This window comes from Hippocampus comes, unplaced genomic scaffold, assembly GCF_001891065.2.
Source record: "Hippocampus comes isolate QL1 unplaced genomic scaffold, H_comes_QL1_v1.1 scaffold223, whole genome shotgun sequence".
Classification (NCBI taxonomy): Eukaryota; Metazoa; Chordata; class Actinopteri; order Syngnathiformes; family Syngnathidae; genus Hippocampus; species Hippocampus comes.
Genome location: NW_017804808.1, coordinates 621,608 through 629,791, shown reverse-complemented (window position 1 = coordinate 629,791; position 8,184 = coordinate 621,608).

Sequence of the window (8,184 nt, the reverse complement as noted above, 5' to 3'; positions counted from 1 at the left end):
CGCACACACACACACACACACACACACACACACACACACACACACACACACACACACACACACACACACACACACACACACAAACGTTTTTCTTTATATTTCAAATAACCCAGAGGAAGTATTTGAAATAAAGAGCAACAAATTACACACGCGCGCGCGCGCTATATTGTCTTGAAATGACTTTACCTGTGTTCTGATTAATGATACATAATGTAATATGAAAATGGATTTTCTGGTATGGCTGAGCGAGTGAGCGAGTGAGTGAGCAAGTGAATGATACTCACATGTACTCAATGGTGCCGCAGAATGTGTGTGTGACGCTTCCATCATGAATTGATTCCTTGCAGAGGCCAAAGTCAGTTAGCTTGATGTGTCCTTTAAATACAATTATAAGAATTTTTTAAAAAAGCACAACAATTGCACTGATTCCATTACAATTAAGTCTACTCAATTGTGGAAATTGACATTGCGATGAATAAAAGCTCATGTTACATCAATAAAGGTACAGCCATGCATGACAAATTTTTTTCAAAACCTTCAGCTAAATAATGCAGAACGGTTTAAAAGGCACAATGACAAGCAAACCCTCCATCAGAAGATTTGAACAATGATAAGGTTCATACAAATACCGGTACAACATTTTTTTTAATGTATTACATGGATATTTTGACAAAGGAGCACATAACAATCTCCTTTGTCAAAATATCCAGAAGCTTTTTGAAATCAGAGATAGTTGTTATAATCTAAGAGGTATTAATCAATACAAAAAATCCAGAACAAGAACAAACATCAAGCAAAGGTGTGTATCAGTAATAGGAGTTAATCTGTGGAATAAGCTTGACATGGATCTGAAAATGAGTAAATCGTTGGATGAGTTCAAAAACAAATTTAAAAGATTAGTACAAAAAAATTACATAAAACAAAGTTAAGAAGATAAATTTTACATACTGGTACTTATAAAATATAGTAATACTATGGTTTGTTCTTGTTCTGGATTTTGAACAACTTATTGAATGTATTCAAGAAATGCAGTATATATAATGAATATGAGTCATTTGATATAAAAAGTAGAAAGAACAATTATACATATCTACAAACCGAAAGGTGTATCAATAAATAAGTATAGTACACAAAAGGGTAAGAGTATTTGATGAAATGTAGATTTCTTCCTTTTCTTTGGTATTGGAAATGATCAATATACATTATTGCACAACAAGGGGTAGGACTAGATAAGTTGTATACTTCTTCCTACTCCTTTGAACATATAACTGTGATGATGTTTGTATTACTTACTTTTATTTTCCTTTCATAATTTTTGTTTGCATTTTGTCATCTGTTATTGTATGTTTTATATATGTTCAATAAACAAACAAACAAACAAATCATCATTGTATCAGGTAGGCATTAGCGTGAAGGATCTTGCCCAAGGACCCACACTGGATGGTGTTATGTGCTCATTTTTGCCCCAAGCGGGATTTGAACCACCGTCGCCCGTACGCCAAACCGATGCCTTACCAACTGAGCTATCCAGCCGCTATATATATACACACATAATAAATAAAAGGTACAACAATACAACTTCTGACCCAGTCCCCTCTCATTATCTAAGCTACAAACCTGGTGCAGTGAATCAAACATTAATCCCGATCATGCGGTTATTGTGAGTATTGTTCCCAGTGACACAAGTATTGTTGAGGTTGAAGAAGTACTCGAAGCTGTCAAAGCGTTCGGTAGGGTCAGAGTCAGAGCACAAAAGTCTCAACTCAACAGAGAAGTGCTGTTGTGTGAGACTCGTGTCAAAGTTGACCCAACCAGAGTTCCTCCAGAAATATTACCACCTCGTGGTGAGGCCTCGTGGAAGCTAAGTGACACGGCTAAGTGAAAATACAGACAAGCCTGATGGGTTTTCAACCAAGCTGCGGCAATTGTTGGAGACAGAGGGCAAGAGTTTGGCAGATATTGAACCACTACTCTTTCAACAAAAACAAGTCAAACAAGAGGACACTTCATCTATCATTTGTGCTGTGGGAGACTTACTGGAGAAACTTCGGCCCCCACAAGAGAGCAATGCTTTTCGCCGTTTACGTGTATTTTCTGGTGTTTGCCTCACACCTTTTGGTGAAGAGACATTGGACAACTAGCTGGAGCAGGCTCAGCCAAAGAAAAGAAGAAGAGAATCATGGAAAGTTTGAGAGCTATACGATACAATGACACAGAAGCTTCCGCCCAAGACTACCTGGCTGCCACTGAAAACGTATTCGGCACCTCAGAGTCTGGTGAAGATCTCTACTTCAAGTTCAGGTCCATGCAGCAAAAGCCCAATGAAAGACTTTCCGATTTTGTGAGGAGGCTAGAGAAAGTGCTCACCAAAGCTGTTGAAAAGGGTGGCCTTTCCCACTTATTGAAAGACCGTGCACGAGTCGAGCAGTTACTGAGAGGAGCAGTAGACGCTGACATTTTGCTGCTGCAACTGCGCCTAAAAGAAAGATTAAGTAACCCTGCTTCTTTTATAAGTCTGCTCAGTGAAATTCGGTCAGAAGAAGATCTAAAAATAACAAGGCAACGTACAAACTCAAGTGTGCGTCGAATGGCTGCTGCTGCCCCACAAGCCTTGTAACTTGACAACATAAAGCTGCAAATACAAGATCTTCAAAGGCAAGTGCAGCAGTTATCAGTAAAAGGCCCCTCTCCTCAGACAAGAGCCCTTGCCACTGCCGCTGCTCATGCAGAACCTGATGTACAGTCTCTCCAAGAACAAGTCTGCGCAGTCTGCAGCACCTGCTCCGTCAAAGAGACCAGCCAGCCAAAGCTTGGTCTGCACCCACAAGACAAAACAGAAACTTCTACCAAACGTCGAACCGTGTCGAGCAGCCGGCTATTACGTTTAGCTATGGCTCAGCAGTGTTCTGTTATCGCTGTGGCGAAGATGGGCACATTGCCACCAAATGTGCCAATCCAAAAAAACTCCTCTAAAGTAATTCGGAAACTTATACAGTCTATGCAAATGCTTCAAAAGAATCAGAAAGAGGTCACAGAAAACACCTCCAATAGAAAAGATGGCCAAGTCACAGTCAGTCAAGTTGGCCCCTCATGGCCCAGCCACCTACCTACTGGTTTAATCGGGACTCCTACCGCTGGGCGTGTAATCATTGAAGGCCAGCGTTGTGATGCGTTAATGGATAGTGGCTCCATTGTCTCCATTGTATTTGAAGAGTGGTACTCCAAGCATCTGTCTCATCTGCCATTGCAACCAATCGCCAGTCTTGACCTGTGGGGCTTCGGCCAGAACAGCTATCCCTAAAAAGGATTCCTTACAGCTCAGATGCACTTTCCTGATGATGACACACAGAGTGAACCCAAGACCGTTTTGACCCTTGTCTGCCCAGAACCCAGTGGCCCAAAGCAATTGCCCATTATAAGTGGGACAAATGCCCGCTCTTTTGACCACAAGCCACCATCAAGAGGCCACTCAAGGGTTAGTCATGCTCAATCTATGTGTGTTGCTACTCATCCCAGTCCCTCAAACGAGTCACTTCGGCACCACAATGAAGTCGTGGCTCAAGTGAAATGAGTCGGACCTGGTCCATTGACGATTCCCCCAGGTGGTGAACTTTCAGCTATTTGTCCATCCACTTTTGTAGTTTTTTCACATCCTTCTTACATCCACGTCCTCGCCTGACAGTCGCACAACAGGCTACTCTCCACACACGCCTCAACCACTCTCCCCTGCCACCTCTTCGACAATCGTGTCCCTTTCAGCCATCCTTTCACACTCCCCCACAAATTTCCCGCCCTTTGGATCCTATTTTTCACATCTGCTTGCATGCCAATCCAACTGCCTAATACTCTGATCTCCTCACCAGTTTCCATTCCAAACTCCAACACCGCCTCCTTATCCTCATTGTTCCTCTCCTCCCACTGATTCATCACTCTTTTCACTCTTCTTACACTCTCATCTATCTCTCCTTTCGTCCCAACTATTGTCGTGTCGTCCGCAAACAGAGCACTCATCACTCTCACTTCTTTCGCTTTTGAGCTCCCTCTGTCCCAGCCATGTTCATCTGCGAACGACCCACCTGGTATCCACTTCCACACCACCTCTTTCTCTTCTCGATCATTCCCGCTCCTCGCTGCCAACGCCTGTCTCATCACCGCATGATGGCAGATGTTGAAGAGGATTGGCGACGTGAAGCATCCTTCTCGCAACCCTCTTGCTGGGTTCCATCCTTCACTCACACCCTCTCTGCCCCTCACCTTGTACTCGGTCGTCTCATGCAGGTCCATAACAGTCTCCAGACATTTGCCTTTCATACCATACCTTTCAAGCAACATCCAATACGCCTTTCGCAAATGTAACAGTCTTGCCCACGGCCAGTCATCATCATTAATTTCATTCGCTCCTTCCTGATTCACTCTCGTCTGACAATCTTCCACATCTTCCTGCATTCGCGCCATCATTTGCGTCACATCCTTTCCTAAAGCCCGCTTGGTTTTCATCAAACTCTGCTCAGGCCCCTGCTCCTGATTTACCAGGTTGGACAGAAGGTCTGGTTGGGTCACATGACCTTCCCCTTCAAACTGAGTCTTGGAAACTCGCTCCCCAGTTTGTGGATCCCTTCACTATTTCTACAGTCATTAACCCCTCCTCCGTCCATTCGACTCCCCAGGATATATACCGTATGTGCAGTCCGTTATTCAACAGGCCAACAACATTCTAGACAATCCTTCTCGTGTGCTGCACTCCCAATTCGAGCTCCTACACTCAGGAAGGAGGTACAGGACCCTTCTATGCAAACTAAACCGATACAAAAACTCATTCATACTGCAGGCTATCAACCTAAGTAACAAACAACTAGAGGAAAGCAGACAGACAAACAGGAGGACATGAGGGCAGTGTGGGGTGTGCAGATGCCTGTAACATATTGTCCAATGTATGTAGAGTATATATTGTCCTGTATTGTATTATTGTCCAATGTCTGTTGTGTATTGTATAATGTATGTATTGTTCAATGTATGTAGCGGCATGTGGGGCCTGTCCTCCAAGAAAATTTTCTCCTGTGGGAGACCAAATAAAAAGTCAAATCAAAATCAAATCAAATCTCCCAGCATCAATGACAATCCACCCCACTTTCAATGTTTCTCTCATCAAGCCTGTTTCCTCCAGTGACCACAGCTTGTGGGCTCCACTTGTTCACAATGTTGATGCTGCATAGAAAGTTGACGGTGCCAAAGCAAATGCCACAATGGAAATCCAGAGGTACATATCTGCAAATGTGCTGTGTTTTGCTGACTTCTATCATCCTAATTTTTCTTTTTTTATAGGCTCTGAAAGCAGCACACCTACCAAGAACAAAATGGCCTTTGAAGTACTGGGGCACTCTCAGGACACTGAACCCACACTTGTGGGTAGTGTCGTGCAAATACTTGTCTTCCAGCTTCATCCCTGCCATGTGAGCGCATATATTTTCAAAATCTGGAGAAATTGTGAGTGTGAAAAGAAGCCGCCTAAAACCTTCTCTTGTGGATAATTTATTTTTGAATAAAAACTTTAAAATACTTTCCTGTACCCTTTTTGTCATTTTTGTTCAGATATCATCCCTCTATAATCAAGAATCAGACAAGTCTGAGTCAAATGCCAAAGAGTACAAATAAAGCCGACATTCCGGACTTGAGTAATACTGCCCCCATATGACTGTGATAACATTACTAAAAGAACAAATCTTTTGGTGGGCCAAGACTTGTACAGTACTGGATATATCCATCCATCCATTTTCTGATCCGATGATCCTCAAAAGGGTTGCGGGGCGTGCTGCAGCCTATCCCAGCTGTCTTCGGCGGGGTACATCCTGAACTGGTTGCCAGCCAATCGCAGGTCACACAGTGACAAACAACCATCTGCACTCACACTCACACCTAGGGAAAATTTAGAGCAGGGGTGCCCAACCAGTCGATCGCGATCGACAGGTAGCCCGCGAACTGGTCCCAAAACGATCACAGGGGTCACGGGGAAAATAGATTTTTGAAAAAAGATGCGTGTCACTGTGTATGTTATTAATATTAGATATTTTTGTGTTACTGCACACTGCACCATCAGCATCTTTTCAGTTTCACTTTCACAGAAAAAGTATTTTAAAAAAATAAAATACGATAACAAAGCAGGTCACCTTTAACCTATGGCGGTGCGTGACCTGCATCTGTCACGTTTGCAAGGTGGTGGAGGACCCCAAAAAGCAGGCAGGAGAGAGGAGCAGGGTGTATTTGAAGAAGTGTATTGATAAAACACAGAAAACTAAATCCTAAACAAACCAAGTCCAAAGTATCAAACAAAAAAAACATGACTGAAGCTCAAAACAGAACCGTGAACAAAACATGACCGAAACAAACCTGACAGCAGCAGACAAACGGCAACATACAAACATTACAGTATCCAAGAGCAAACAATGACCCGACCATGAGTGCTCTGGCTGGGAGTCCTTTTAAAGCACTAATTACATAACGACCAACAAGTGTGCAGCTGCAGGGAGAGCCCTACAGTGCCACCTGTTGGTCCCAAACCGAATCATGACAGTACACCTCCCTCAAGGGACGGATCGCAGACGTCCCAAAGTTGTCCAAAAGGCTGCCTCGCCGGGGAACGGGACCGAAAAGCGACGGCGACCTTCGCCTCGCCGGAGAACAGCAACAAAAGCGACGGCGACCTTTTGGCTGGGCGTGGCCTGATGTGGACGGAGCTCGACGTAGCGGGGGACATGGGACAGCCGGACGTGAACGGGGGATCGGCCTGACGTGGGCGTGGACGTGGCACGGCTCGTCGTGGACGTGAATGTGACTCAGTTCAAACAGACACGTGACGAGCCTCGGCTCAACATGGACGCGGACGGGGCTCGGCCCACCGTAGACGCAGCTTGACGAGACAAAAACATGGGACAGCCGCATCACCGGCGCTGCCTGAAAGGGGAACATGGAACAGCCGCATCACCAGCGCTGCCTGAAGGGGAAAAGGGTGTCGGCCGCAGACGTGCTCCACCAGGCACATGGTGGAATAGGGACCATTCCTTTGGACCTGCGGGGTCCAGGTGGGGGTCGGGTCTTTCTGTCACGTTTGCGTGGTGGTGGAGGACCCCAAAAAGCAGGCAGGCGGGAGGAGCAGGGTGAACTTGACGAATTGTATTTAATAAAACACAGAGTAAACTAAATCAAATCCTAAACAAAGTCCGACAAAACAATAGTGATGTGCCCGACTGTGCCGAGGTACCGATGCGTGTGCCGAGTAAACCGGAAGAAAATCTGCGAAGCGCGCACCGAGGCGTGTGTTGATTACGCTTGTGGCCACGCCCGATACCTCGGAACGCGCGTTGCTCCGCCCGAAGCCTCGCGGGACGGGATTCCTACGTCACCGCCAACAAATAGTTTCGTGCGTGAATCGAAATAAATTCGGCGCACCGGGACGATAATGAGCTCACAGGTGACGCTGACACTCAACTCGCATCTCCAAACCTCAACTCATTCCGATTCGTTTTGCAATGGACGGCTTTGGACGCACCCCACCACCCACAACGAATAAGAAGAGAACATCCCCTGTCTGGGATCATTTTGAGCAGATCTCTCCTAAAAAGGTACAAATTATAACCAGTGTGAATATATATTGTACATTATTGTGACAGCACAGTGCATCCCTCATTCTAATGTCTTTCTTCTACTTGCTGATATTTCAAAAGGTGAAGTGTAAACTTTCTTCCAAAGAACTTGGGTACCAAGAGAACACGTCATCGATGTTGAGGCATTATAGGGCCCTGCATGAAAATAAGGAGACAACTCAAACAGAACCACCCCCAGGTAAGGCATTTTAACATGCAATGAAAGAACAGCATAGCCTACCATGTGTATTTCAAATGTGACAGATGAAATGAATGACATCTATCACTAACTCTGTCTCTGTTAAACTGCAGTGAATAAGAATGCAGTGGAAGAGGCATTAATCAATATGGTGATTGAAGATTGCCAGCCCTTCAGTTTTGTGGAGGACACAGGGTTCAGGAAGCTTATCCAACTTTCGACCCTACATATGTTCTCCCCACCAGGCGGGTGTGTGAGAGCACATGAATCATTTTTCCCCATTCCCCCATAAGTGCTCTTCCAATAGTGTTCTTTCTCATTTCCTTTAGACTTTGAAAGCCATGGTGG